The following is a 15324-nucleotide window of genomic DNA, read 5'->3' as shown; positions in this document are numbered from 1 at the left end:
AGACCCGTCAGGAGTTGGATTTCTCTGTCAAAGTCTCTTCCCTTTAATCTCTCCTGCTCTGTATCCCTCCCATGAGGCAAAAGCATTTTATACTCCAGGATCGTGTATGCAAAACAGCAGAGCAAGGCTACGTATGGACAGCAGACAAAAGGGGAATCCCAACACCTCCAGTAGCTCTTTCTGAAGCAGAGGGCGTGCAATGATGTGCTGCTGCAGCATTACATAATAACGAGGACCGCGGGAGGGGAGTAGCGCCCAAGTTCCTGAAGGTACCAGCATCCCCTCCTTCCCACGCAAGCTGCTGCAACCTCGGTTTCCACATACGCTCAGCGACAGGCACGGTGAACCACGTAGGTAATGCTAAAATAAAATAAAAAAGAACTCTTAGAGATTTTATCCCTGCTGGCTATTCTCCTGTACATCAAACCAGCAGCTGTGGAAGGACACAAAGCAACTTCAGAAGAAATTTTACAGAACCACAGAGCTTCAGGATATGGACCAGTACAGCATTTAAACAGGCTAGGGACAGGTATTTCAAGTGTAACATAAATAAATTATTTCCTTATTTTTGATCAAATCTCAAAGGATATTTCTCAGCAGAGTATTCATAGAGTTTCTTCCCCTCCAGAGCTCACTATCCTATCTGGAGCTGCCTGACAGCCAGTTTGCCCCTGGAGTTTGCCCCTCTGTGCTTTTCCACTCTCTAGAAAAACTGGAAGGAAACTGCAGCTCCCTGAGGTATAAACTATTCACACCATGTTGTATGTGTGAACACCAGGACAGCTAAATGATGAAGATGAGATTATTGAGCTGATTTTCAGTTTTAGACAACGTTTGGACATAAACATATCATAAAACCAGGTTGCTCCCTGCACTGCAAAAGCCACGGGCAACCCTGGAGCCAAAGGTGGAGTGTGGCACAAAGCGCCGCCAGGCAATTGCAGACTCAGAAATGCTGCCGATAGGCAAGGCACTCAAGGATTTTGGCCCGACTGATTCATTCAGTGACTGGTTTAGAACTGTTTTCAAACTGAAGAGAATTCTTAAATCTGCTGACGTGTACAAGGTCCAAATCATTGCAATGATAACGAGAAAGATTTACAGGTGCTGATCAAAGAGCTACAGAAATAAGGACAAGGCTGCAAGACAAACAAGGAAACACACATTCTCTATCTGACACAGTTTTACTGGACCAACTTGGGTAGCAAGGCGTTTTCTTCATTCTGTGTCCAGTTTCTGTATTTAAAAATAAACATTGAGTCCTCGTGTAAAGCACTCCCAGAGGTGTGTACACATGTTCATGTATGAACACATCTGCACATATCCCATCCAGAGTTGCTGTAGATGAAACGCTTGAAAAACAGACCTGAGCTTTCTGTGGTTTGAGTATTCACCTACTTGACTGTATCAAGTCCACATTGCTTTGCATTCACCACTCATGAATGTTCACCCTTAGATGTATATATATTTATTTCTTTTACGTGATGCCCTTCCTCCCACTGGAATTATCACTTGGCATCCCTCTGTTTCAAGTATTCCAGACATTTAATTAGCAGGCAGAAATTATATGTGAGCTGTGACCCAATGCCACGCTATGAATTTCTGCCCTGCTTCTGATCCACACCAGCTCTTCCCAAACCGTACAGACAGCTGAAATTGCTTGAGTGTGAATACAGCTCTAGGCGTCTCAAGGGTCAAACTGAAAGTGCCTGAATTGAACACAGACATCAGAGTTCAAAGAAAAAGGTTACACTCTTCTTCACATTTGCTGTTTCGTCAGGGTTTAAAAATTCTATTTGCATCCTTCACTTTCTTATTAAATGTGACCTCTTTTTTCTACAGAGAGTGTGGAATCTTAACGTCTAACATCGTAAAAGAGAACATCTTAGTAGAAATTTAGGTGAATTCAATTATGTCCAATGGTTTCTATGCTTTTATAATTCAGCCTCCTTATTTCCCCGTGCTTGGAGATGGCTGAAATCAAGGAATGACCACAAGAGGAGAAACATCATCTTTCCTTATGAGAATTGTTTAAAGGATCGGCTGAGGCACAGTCATTCGGGGAACTGCTTAATCACTCCAGTTTTTCAAACAGGACCTGCTCTTTTACTCACCAAAATCGATAATAAAACTCCCTGTGTATAACAAGAGAGCACCATTCATTCCTTAGGTGGAGTCAGAGATTAACTAAACAGCTCACTGTGCACTCCTTCTACAAATAAGATTATTATCACTGCTTGGAAAGCTGCTTCCTTAGAAAATCAGTTTCATACATGATTCCTATTTTTGCACAGACACTTCAGCCTCTGCCATATCAGAATACAAGAACTAGTTGCCATTCTTGCATTAACTTTGATGAAAGAGGTGCCCTTTCAGAGCAGAATGCTTGACCTATTCAGTGGCATTCTGACTATGCTGTCATTTTGAGTTATGTTTTGTTTCTGAAAATGTGGTGGCCTGTAGCCTCAATAATAAGCTTTCTGCAATTTCATTCAAATCAAGTCACATTCTTTATCTGACTGCAATGTTCTCCATTAGCTCAAGAAGTTATATTCTTAAAAACCAAGCTCAGTTTGTAAGGTTGCTCCTCTGAGAACAGGACACTTTGAGTCTTCAAAGCACTGTGATACTGAGGCAAAGCAGGTGATAACAAGGGCTGATTTTACTAACTTCAGGTAACCCTAAAGTGATAATGCTTAATTGTCCCAACTCTTCATTAATTACTAGCCATTTTTTTCTACCTCCCTTTTCCTAACTAACCTGAGATGTCTCCATGAGGATCCTTCAGAAATGTTTTGTATGACATCACAAATTCAAAATACAACACTGCAGGCACCTATAAAGACTTGGAATCTTAGCAGATTTGTTAGGACTTCACACGCTCCTCCTCTGATAAGGATGAGGTACTCTTTTACAAACCAATGGCTCTGTTCTTTATGCATTCCCTTTTCCTGAGGAAACTTACTCTGCTTTCTGTGTTACCCCGTTGGATTAATGTCACTGGCCAAACAGGAAATTGGGTCCATAAAGTACTAGTAACACATAACCATTAAAAGAGAATTGAAAGGACCCCCGTGGAACGTGGTCCATCTCCACGCCCCATGAGCAAGACCAGCTGTATCTATGATATCTTTGAACCCCCAGAAAACAATTACAAGTTGGTGTGAGGTAGCAGGACTCGCAGCAAAAAAGCCAACTAGCAACCTCAGACAAGAGATCATAGTAAGACAGTGGAAGTGGCAAAGTCTCCATCTCTGGAGGCGTCCAACAAATGTGCAGACGTGGCACTTTGGAACAGGGTTTAAAAGGCTGGTGGTGTTAGGCTGACACTGGACTTTGTGCTCTTACAGGCCTTTTCCAACCTTAATGATTGTATGATCAGTCAAAATAAAGTCAGGTCACCAAAGACCATTTACAACCATGGAAATGGACTCATGCTTTTTAGTGAAATGCTCTATACTTCTTTCACATGTGACTACTTTGTGGTACAAAGAGCTGAACTCATTTGGAGCAATAAGAACATTCATTCACTCTCTGAAGTGCTGTTTTCTCTACCAGCTGAGAGACTTCATTCATATTTTCCAGCTTGCTATCACTTAACTGTAGAAGAGACATAATTTCCCTGCTAACATTTCCATGTGTATCACAAAATGGTTTTTTTTAAGACAAGTATTATCTCTTCCTTTGTGCTGTTTCCAATGCCAGCTATGATGTGGCACTGAGCCACAGGAAAGCCTCTCTGCAATTTTTGAACTCAGAGGTAAATAAGCACATAAATAATGACAATGCTGAGGGTTTGTGTCATACACTGAGTGCCAGAACACACCGAGATAGTATCTGAGAGTCTCAGTTTGCTACTAGATTTGCACTTTTCATCCCAAAACGTCATCTGCAAAAATTATACATTATAGTTGCCAAATCCAAACGCTAAATGCCAAGCGTACCAGAAACGGCAGAGCAAGCCTGTGATAACCTGGTTGTGAGGAATCCAAGAGTTGTATGCTCAGAACCTTCTAAAGGTTATAAGTGACGTAATCCTGTTGGTCATATTTTCAGAGCTCTTCTGAGTGGAGAATGGTGAAAATGTTGTGTACTAAGGGATGAAGACAGAAACAGTGACAACTGTATATGCACGTCACGCTTGGAGAATTACTGAGTAACACTGACTAGAAATGTCCACTTTCTTACCCCTTACTTCTTCAAATGTCGAATGGACTCATTAAAAATGAAACTCGTAACTTCTAGAAAAACGTAAGGCTACAAATTTATCAATCTGCTATATTTAATTTTGAAGGTGAAAGAAATGCAAAAGTAATTCTTAGGACACTCTTTTGTTATAACACTCCATCCTCAACTAAAAAAGCTGGTCTGTGGAAGCCAACCTCCAGACACTGTACGTCTTAAAATGAAGATTTAGACATTGAAACAATAGAGCTTTTCACCAGTTCTTCCTGCCTTCATACTCTGGAACTTCTGTAGATTCACTGTTTCTATTGGAAGTTTCTAGTAGTTTTTGTCAAGGAAATATATAATTAATAACACTAATAAGTACCATTTAAAAGGTGTTCCCAGATATCATATTGACTAGTATTAACCATTATCTTTTACACTAGTTTGGATTTTCATTTCCCAAAGAAAATTCGCTTGGTCTGAATACACCCTCAAACTTTGAAAGACGGCAAAACTTCTTCTTTGGTTTAGTGCTTTGCTTGCTCACTCTACCTTTAAGAATTTTAATGTATTTTCCAGTAACTGTAGCATCTTCTTCACTGGCTTCTTCCCTATTTTGAATCTTTTGTTCTTGTTTCAATCTACTGTTCTTTATCAAGTGGTGTAATAACTTCCTATCAAAAGCAAAATGAAAGGAATCAGGTCCTGGCACTTAAAAACATACAAAGACAGGTAGGATACCAGACCTACTGGCTGGACTCCTTTCAGTTTCTGCAGACTTAAGGTATATTAAACCCAGCAGTTTAGGGTGAAAAGTGCAATGTATCATTTGTAAATCTCCTGATCTAGGCAGTGCAAGGCTGCTTGTCAAATGATGTAAGGGCAGAGTGGAAAATTTCATGATGTGAACACCAGAAGATGAAAATGAAAGTTAAGGAGAGTGTTAAATTTACAGCACTGTGCCAGTAAACCCATCCCTTCCTGTCTGCTAGTTGTAAGAGTCAGGACAAACTCAGAAATGCAGTAATAACAAAACCCCCTCATCAGCCACCCTTTCCAAAATTCCTATGTGCCCATATTACAAACACTGATGAGAAAGTGAAGGCGGGACAAAGCAATCAGACAGCCAATAACCAGATTTCTTCGTGCCTGGATGCACGTTGTCTGAAGCAGAAGTGACTGCTGAAATGCACTGACTCACCCACAATATCCTTGGACTCAGCTGCAGCACCAAGGGCTGGCTACCAGCAGATTACAGCTAGCAAGTAGAACAGCGATTCGTGCTTGACTGGGCGTAAAACGCGGTGTCGCGGTGTGAGCTGTTGGCCGGGCTGCGTGCATGCTGAGCTGCATGCCCTGCACTCTTTGACACTAATTCCATTGCATTTAGCCTATTGCAGACGTCACAGTCTGGAGCATAAGGAAAAGCTGGGATGCTGATATGTAGAGAACAGTGCTTGCTACCTCTGGTCCTGCAATTCACACTTGTCACAGCAGAATGTGAAGAAAGATGATCTTAAGATTACCATGTGCAAAAAGATTTTTTTTTTAAAACTACAGAATTGGAACTGCACTCTTATTTATATCAAAGTCTGGTCTGAGTTAAATTCCAGTTTAAGTAACAGAGCACTGGTTAACATCAGTAGGATTCAGATTTTCTAATCAAGGTTGAATAATACAGGAGATTTAAACACTGGTTTTCAAAAAACAATTCACAAATTTCTGGGCTGAAACAAAGAACAGAATAGTGAAGTATAAAGTAACGCAAGCTCTGAAAGTTAGAAATACCTTAATTCAGTCTAAGAAACCTCAAGGACAGTTTTTGCAGAAATGTTTTCCTGTGAGGGTGGGGAGGCCCTGGCCCAGGTTGCCCAGAGCAGTGGTGGCTGCCCCATCCCTGGAGGTGTCCAAGGCCAGGCTGGATGGGCCTTGGAGCAACCTGATCCAATGTGAGGTGTCCCTGCCCATGGCAGGGGTTGGAACCAGATGAACTTTAGGGTCCCTTCTAACCCAAACCATTTATGACTTTTACGCGGTATAACTGCATTCTGCATTTCTGTGCTATTTTTCATTCGAAGGTATAAAAATATTGCTAAAACATATATAAAATAATGACCTCGCAGCACAGTCCCTAACCACAATGTGAGAAATATACAGCCAATTATTGTGTTATTTTTCATGGGAATATGCTAGAAATATCGTTAAAACAATATGCTTCCGTAGAGACTGCTCCAAAACTGTGAAGTTGAACAGAGCATACTACAGTTCTGGAGGTTGATTTAGCCACTCTATAATCCTCATGGAGGGTTCTAAGTCTCCTATCATGGAGGGTGGATCATGTTCTTCAGCTTAACAGGACTTGTAAACTTACCCGCAATTCCCACCAAACAAACATTTTAAGTCAGTCTGGGCAATGACAAGAGCTCTTAATCCAGTTTTCCATCACAGATACCTGAAATGTGGGGGTTTTTGTTTCCTGCCTTTCTTTGTGACCTTCTCCTAAATGATTGATTGCACGTGTTTACACTAGACTTAGCGTAATTACAAACTACAGTCCACGCTTTGCATGAGATATGAACACAGACTCTCTCTTCAGAGTCTAATGAGCTCTGAAAAAGGTTATTATTAAGTCTACTGGGACGTCCACTAAAATCCTCAGATCCTGCAGTTTGCATGTAATGCAGTCCATTTCTGCCATATTCTGTTTCAGAAGCACTAGGTATAATATTGCAATAATGAAAATCACATTTTTGCTTAACACCAAAAGGAGTAATATACACTCAGGACAACCTTAGGTGTAAGCAGAAGCAACAGTGCTCCATCCTGGATTAAGGAAATAGAAAGTTCATTAGAAAATTAGTAATGATCTTGCCTGTATAAGAAATAATCAGAAAACATGTCTTCAAGTCTTTTTTTTTGCCTCATCAAATAATCCTTTCATTGGCATTCCCTTGTTACTGTAGTCTCACTGCGAGCGTAGGTAATGGCAACATTCACGGTGATTTCTTTTTCTTCTGTGGACTGTGCTGAGGTCTTTACCTCTAGAGCTCTGACCAACTGGAAAGCACGTTTTCTCTGCTAAAGCCTCCTCCTCCCATCAGGCTTTCCCATAGAACTTTGCTATATATAACTGTAAAATTTTCCTTGTCCTCCTGTACTGGAGCCAGATCCCACGTTTCTCATTCTTCTCAACTCCTCTGACCCTGCTCGTCTCCACGTATGAGAACCTTCCTGACTGTCACGCTAGTGCTGTGTTCTGCTGTGCACTTTTTGAAAAGATATTGAACATCTCTTTGACTTGGATCAACAGAAATCACACTTAGGCACAAATTCAGGCATGAGTTGAATTTCCTTCCCCAAAAAAAAGTTTTTATTCACTGTAGCACCACATCTCAGTCTGGAAATGAGGGCTCTAAAGAACATGAACCGATTGCGATATCCAGAGAAGGATGGATCACCAAGCAGTTCTGTATTTCCTCACTGGGGTACAAATATGAAGCTGAGTTTGAAGAGGACAAACCCAGGAGAAAATAAAAGCATACTCACAAACAATTTCATTTTCTGAAAGTGTACTGCTTCCTTATTTATGTCATTAACCATGTGCTTTCTTTATGAAGCAACTGAGAAATTTTCCTTCCATAAAAAGTCTGTGATGTTGAATGGCTGAAAAATGAATTCACAAGACGTTACTTAATCCTTAGTAGCAGGGGCTCCCTCAGACAATTTTATGGCTCTGCTTTATCTTTATGAGCCTTTTTATTATTTAAGTTGTCTTTAGTGACTTCTAGTGAAGCACTACGGTTGGGTCAGCCTTGTCTAAGTACACACAACTTTCAACGTCTAGCAACGTCTAGTTTTCAAACTTCCGTTGAGAGTGAAATTACCTTCCCTCTGCTAGTGTTCAGAAAGAAACTCTAATGGTAAAGTGTTTGTGGTAATGACTTTACAACTCCTTTACTAGCAACTATCTACCATCCCCTACCAAAAAAGACAACTTCCATGGCACATTCTTCAGCACCTTCAGAGTATTTTCAATTTTCATTGATTTTGAGCTGCAAGTCCAGCTAAACACTTACACATTGAAATAGAAACAATTTACACTGGTGGCCTCTGTTAAGTAGACCAGAAAGCAGGCTTCTGCTGATCTGCTGCCAGTTCCAATTCACAGAGTAAATCTTTGGGCTAATTTAGGAAATTTTGTCTCTTACTAGATATAAACAAAGAGTTCAGCCTGAATATATCTTCTCACTCCATCTTCTGTGGTTTTTTTTTTTTTCATTTGTTTGTGGATCATCCAATGATTACGTGAACAGGAGAAACATTCATCTGTGACAATCCGTAATTGTCAATCAGCAGGAGGGAAAGCAGTCTTTAACTCGCAAACTCCTACTCAGGCAGTGCTGTTAAAACGTGATGCTTACTTGCATCCTCGTCTCTGTTACAAAAGGTATGTTTTAAGAATACATTCACACATATTCTGACTAGTTCTTCATCATTGAATAATGTTACAACTGTATCCTCATTTGGAACTGTCTAGCAAGCAAAATCAACATGTAGATGAACTTGAGGCAGTTGCTGAAATATGGTACGCTGAATAGTGCTGGGATTTATGGAATATTCCTCAAATGTAGCTGCAGTAACTGAAATAAAGTCAGGAAAAAAAACCCAGCTTATGCTGTGCATAGGATTATAGGACAGTTCAGGTTGGAAGGGACCTCGGAATTTTACCTAGTCCAACCTTGTGCACAAAGCAGGGTCAGCTATAAGGTTGCCCAGAGCTGGCAACACTGGCCACACTGGTCGGGAAAACTTCCAAGGAAAAAAAAAATGCACAACACTTCTGTGCTATCTACTCTATTGGTGGACTGTCCTCACATGGAAAAAATTTCTTATTATACCCAGTCAGGATTTCTCTCCATTTCTGCCCATCGCTTCTCATCTTCCCATCCATGCACTAACGTGAAGAGCCTGGTTCCATCTCCTTAATGACCTCCTTAAAGTCACTGGAAGTCTGTGGTTAAGTCTCCTGGGTCTCCAGGCAGAACAAGGCAGGTACCTTCAGCCTCTTTTCAAGAGGCATGGGCCCCACACCTTGGTGGCTCCTCAGTGAACTTACTCTTCTTGTAGTGGAGACCCAAACTGGGAACACCATTCTACCAGTAAAAGTTGCAGATATTCTAATCACGCAGCTTTTCCTACCTCACTTTCTATGGGAACTCCAGGCTAAGGACATACCATTTAGATGGCTTTTCATTTGGCAAGCAAACATACCTCTTATTTGCACAACTCCTTACCACGCTGACAGAACAGAGAGCCTTTAAGGCTGCATTTGGAAGGGGGAAATGTCACTTCAGAGTTTGAAAAGTAACTTATTAAAAATAAAAAATAGAGATATGGAAGCATGTGTGTTGATAAATAGTAAAGTGAGAAACTAGAAAGTGATGGATGGCTTTAGGAAGTGTGTTAAGTCATACGTTTTAATCTATAATAAGCAGTCCTAGCACAAACACCAAAGGACTGTTATAGATTTATTAGCAGGTGCTATTATTATCCATAAAAATTCTTGTTTCTATTCCCAAAGGGATGAGATGCAAAATAATCACCTCCAGTCTAAATGCTTCATCCAACTATTGCAGAAAAAGGGCAATAGGACCACAGCCACCAAAGCAAAAGGAGCTGATGCAGACTCTGTAGTTTACCATTCAGTAACAGAAATAGTAAGATTTTTGGTCAAAAGCGTGTTCTTGCCTCATCTTGTTTTCATGATGTTTTAGCTTAGTCATCTGAGACTTGGCAGAAGGGAATACAGAGGGGAATTTTCTGTGACTTTACAACACTGTCTGTAAGGTTAAAACAACTCAAGACAGCTCTCTGACCAGCACAAGCTGAAAACCACTATGTTATTTCCGTCTCTCTTCTAAGACTAAAGTGCAATATGAGAATTCTCCCAAAGAATACATTGCTCATCTGCCTAGTAGGGCTGTCAGGGATCAACATTTCCTATATTTTTAGGAGGTATCAAAACCCTCACCCAACATCACATCTCTGATCCTGATTTCCTCTCTTGTTTTTGTTTCTGAAATCCCATTTCTTTTCAATGGAAGAGCAAATATATGTATATGACAAACAGGTGACCAGAGTCCTGACATGACTTCCCAGTGATAGAGACAAATTCTCACAGTTAACAATGCCTTGATTTGGTAGAATGACCATATCAGGAAAGATGACTTCAAGTACGCATTGATACACCCACAGTTTCTGCCCACACAGCATCTTATAGCTCTAGATACGGAATGAAGAAATTATTAATTGGCAGAAGTAAATGCGCCATGAAGAATGCATGATCACTTTCATCAGAGCAGTATTCCAGGTCGTCATTGATACACACAAACCAGCACAATATAAACTACTAATGATCAGGAATCCATCAACAAATTTTTAAGTAGACTGCAGGTTTTAATATTGATGAAGCTGAAAATGAAAAAAGGGAATGTAATTCTTCAGCACACAAGACAGCAGCATGACTTTTAATGTTTATGAGCGCGGGAAATGAAAGGACCTAATTAGTGGTCAAAGAACTTCAGAATCCTCTTTATGCCTTCCCCTTTTTAGCACTTGTAACTAGGACTAATGCCTTTGCTTCCAGCTCCCAAGCTGATTTCATAGAATCATAGAATCACCAGGTTGGAAGAGACCCACTGGATCATCGAGTCCAACCATTCCTATCAAACACTAAACCATGCCCCTTAGCACCTCGTCCACCCGTGCCTTAAACACCTCCAGGGAAGGTGACTCAACTACCTCCCTGGGCAGCCTGTTCCAGTGCCCAATGACCCTTTCCGTGAAGAATTTTTTCCTAATGTCCAGCCTGAACCTCCCCTGGCAGAGCCTGAGGCCATTCCCTCTTGTCCTGTCCCCTGTCACTTGGGAGAAGAGCCCAGCTCCCTCCTCTCCACAACCTCCTTTCAGGTAGTTGTAGAGAGCAATGAGGTCTCCCCTCAGCCTCCTCTTCTCCAGGCTAAACAACCCCAGCTCTCTCAGCCGTTCCTCATAAGGCCTGTTCTCCAGCCCCTTCACCAGCTTCGTTGCTCTTCGCTGGACTCGCTCCAGAGCCTCAACATCCTTCTTGTGGTGAGGGGCCCAGAACTGAACACAGGATTCGAGGAGCGGTCTCACCAGTGCCAAGTCCAGAGGGAGAATAACCTCCCTGGACCTGCTGGTCACGCCGTTTCTGATCCAAGCCAAGATGCCATTGGCCTTCTTGGCCACCTGGGCCACTGCTGGCTCATGTTCAGTCGCTGTCAACCAACACACCCAGGTCCCTCTCCTCCACACAGCTTTCTAGACAGACTTCTAGTCTGTAGCACTGCCCAGCGTTGTTGTGCCCCAAGTGCAGGACCCGGCATTTGGCCTTGTTAAACCTCATGCCATTGGACTCTGCCCAGCGGTCCAGCCTGTTCAGATCCCTTTGCAGAGCCTCCCTACCCTCCAGCAGATCGACACTTCCACCCAGCTTAGTGTCGTCCGCAAACTTGCTAAGGGTGCACTCGATGCCTTCATCCAGGTCATTGATAAAGACATTGAACAGGGCTGGACCCAGCACTGAGCCCTAGGGAACCCCACTTGTCACTGGCCTCCAGCTGGATTTCACACCATTTCCCACCACTCTCTGGGCCCGCCCAGCCAACCAGTTTTCCACCCAGGAGAGTGTGCGCCTGTCCAGGCCAGAGGCTGACAGTTGTATTTGCTGAAGGCCAGTACAGTCTCAGCACCAGACGAGCTTCTTGAACTCAGCCCCTCTGGACCACTGTAACAGGCTGCTTTGTAAAACTGGATAAACACAACTGTTTCACTTTTAATTCTGGTAAACATGATTAAAGATAGTACATTTTTCTAAGTATTCAAAGTAGTAAAAAAAAACAACGTGTAAGATGATGCTAACCACGAACATTTGCCTCGGATTTCAGTAGCTTTGGCTCAGAACCCATGAACAGCATGAAAAGTAAACATCTGATAAACAGTTACCTAGAATGCCTTTGTTCTTTAAGGCCAAGATAGAAATTGATAGAGCATAAAAAGTAAGATTTATGTCTCCTAGCTTTTCTTAATGGACAGTCCCTATGAATTCCAGAGGCTGTTAGAGTTCTACAGAGAAAGGTTACATAATGGTGATCTGCAAATTCAATTTTACAAGTATCTGAAAGATACTTTCTAAATACAGAATAAGAAAAGTCCCCCACATACAGTACGTAAAGCCAGCTGATTACAGGTTCAGCATCGTACCAAACCTGTTCCTTCCAAAGCATCTTTGTTAGATGAAAGAGTTTAGGGTACTGCTCCTCTTTCAACCAGACATGCATTTCATTCAAGTTACTTTTTATGCTAAACATCACTCATACTGTGTCCATTTTTAATATGATTAATTAGTTATAAAACCTGCACCTTTGCTTAGGAATTAATCTTTCAGGATAAGAAACAACTTAGAGAGGGCAGGGAATGGCTTTCCATCTCTTAAATTTCGTAGTACACAGTACATGCTTTTCACTGCAATTAATCTATTAGAAATTACCAGACTTGGTATAGTGCAACTGTGAAATCCTATCAGCTGCATTATGTCAGCTGGAAGCAGAATTTTGAGATCTTTATTATTAAATCTGTACTTCTGAAATAACTGGAAAATTATCATTATCATTTGAGCACCTTCCTCATTCAGAATCATGCTAGGAGGAAAATAACTATTTTACTGCTACTTGTCAGCAGTCTCAGCCAGTCAGAGGTGCTCTGTGCCCCAAACTCACCAGGCTAAAAGAAGATGGTGAACACAGCACTGGGAGAGAGAGTGAATGAGGATGTGAGATGATCAGGGGTGTTAAGCACACCCACTGGTTCTCAAGAACACCCCAGTATTGTTCTCAAGAACACCCCAGGATTGAGATCCACTCTAAGTTGCTATTTATCCATCTTACCCGTGACAACCCAATTGGTAACTGCAGTTACAAGTACACATCACTATAGAGATGGAAAACCAAAGACCCTTCTGTGTAACACAAACGGACGAGACAGAATACGAAATTGCAGCCCAGAGACGGGATCTTATTTCACTGTGTTGCCATATAAACTCAGGCTATCACCAAGTATAATTTTTAAGGTCTCCCAACTTTACATTTAAAAAGCAATCTGAGGATTACTTGGCCATAGGTTGCAACCTACACTGTGAGGGTACTTCCAGCTAGAACAGGACAAATTCTACAGAGCTCTTCAGAGAAAGAAGTCTCCAATACCGAACAGTCTTCCGCATTCTGTACTGTAAACTGCAGTTAAACCCCCTATTTGGAGGGGGTTTCTAAAAAGAGGACAAAACCCTCAGAAAATAAAAGAGAAAGGAGTCCTTGCAGTTGCACAACTATGAAAATAAAAAACCAGTATTTCAGGCATGAAAAATCAGTCCTCAGACTGGTAAGAGAGGTGCCTCCAGCACATACAGTCGTCGCCTGTGTCTACCATCATGATATAATATTTTCCAGACTACTAACTTCCTTCTGACATCTGTTTTGAAACACACTGTTTTCCTTGTTCCTTGTTTCATGCCATTTGATACTGTGGACTTTCTGTGGATGAAACAACTGCTGAGAAAATGAAAGTAAGGCTGAGAAAATCCCAGACCCTGTGGCATGTTACCTAATAGACAACATGAGTCAACCTGAACAGTTGCAAGAGTTTATTGCCAATTTCCTATCTTTTAAAATCCATTCTATAGAATGGCAGGAAACATTAACCAAAACACCACCATTTTTTAACATCCTTCAAGGAGGAAGCCAAAGACTCTGCAAAAAAATAAGCTGTAATAATAAAAGGGCATAAAAAGAGGTAAAGCTGAACCCCAGCAGAAGTGGGCACATAGGTAACGAGGGAGTTTAATCTAATGTTGTGGGACAGCAGCTAAAAGAAAATATTTCATATAAGGTAGCTATGCAGCCAAACAAACCAGTCTCAGAAGTCACTGATTAAAAAAAAAAACAAAAAATCAAGTTAATCCTCTTCAAAATGCATTAATGCAGAATATGAAGGCAGGTTCTTCAGCAGGGAAACGCACCCAGGTTAACAGCTACAGAATAGGGAAGTCAACTTATTAAGGCCTCTCAGTTCTCAGGTAAGGACTTTGAACGGCAGCTCCAGAACTGTTGTCTTCATAATCTACTACCTTACTTGAGCGCACAGGATGACTCCCTTAGGTGTGCACTATCAGGGACCTCTCTGATCAACAACAAACATTGTTAAGCTCTTAGCTGCAAGTGACAGAAGCCTCTGTCTGCTTCTGAACTTCTTAAAAACTATGTTAAGTATCAAACACAACTATGAGGAAAACAGAAAATATTCTTCAAAGAACAAGGTTTTTTTCAAAAAGTTAATGTGTCTGCCCTGACTAATCACAAGCTGAAAGGAGTAGCTGATGACTAGGGCATACTTCAGTTAGCACTATTTCATAAAACTCGGCTTGACAGAAGTATAAGATAAATTAATCAAATAATACATAAGTTGAAAGATGCGCCAGCTGGCTCATGCTCAAGAAGAAATACACTGCCCCTGAACGGCACGAGAGACTGCAGGAAAGCAACCGACCAAGTGGGCAGCGCAGCGCCGCACGAAGCCATTTTCACGTGGTATTAACTTGCTTTAGAACACAGTTCTTCACAGAGAGATTACTTGCACGTTTCAAGTAAACATATGCTATTCTGGATGACACTGAGGGACGCTACACAGTGGAGCGTAACACCCTAAAGACCAGTTCATACTGTTTAAGGTCAAGGACTCTCATAATGAATTAATATTATTATACTGAATGTCTAAGACACTCAGCTGCTGTGTTGTCTGTTCATTTTGCATCTTATCAGAGTTTTACATGAAGGCACAATTTATGCCTAGTTAAAATCTATTCACAAATAAGAAACTGACCCTCTTAAAAAAAGATCAGTGAATATTATTTGTTTCTCTCAGAAATAGCATGTGTGCTTGTTTTTATAGTATTGCAGTAAAGATCGCTTCCTTATGACACTTGAAAATGAGCCAAAGACCATGGAAAAAATGTTTTTGTTTAGCATCAAATTCTTACGCTCATGTGTCTCTACAAAAAGCAATGCCTGTGACATAACAGAC

Source organism: Phaenicophaeus curvirostris, chromosome 21 (assembly GCF_032191515.1).
Source record: "Phaenicophaeus curvirostris isolate KB17595 chromosome 21, BPBGC_Pcur_1.0, whole genome shotgun sequence".
In the NCBI taxonomy this organism is placed as follows: Eukaryota; Metazoa; Chordata; class Aves; order Cuculiformes; family Cuculidae; genus Phaenicophaeus; species Phaenicophaeus curvirostris.
The sequence above is the reverse complement of the archived record's forward strand: the minus strand, read 5'-3'. Positions refer to the sequence as shown.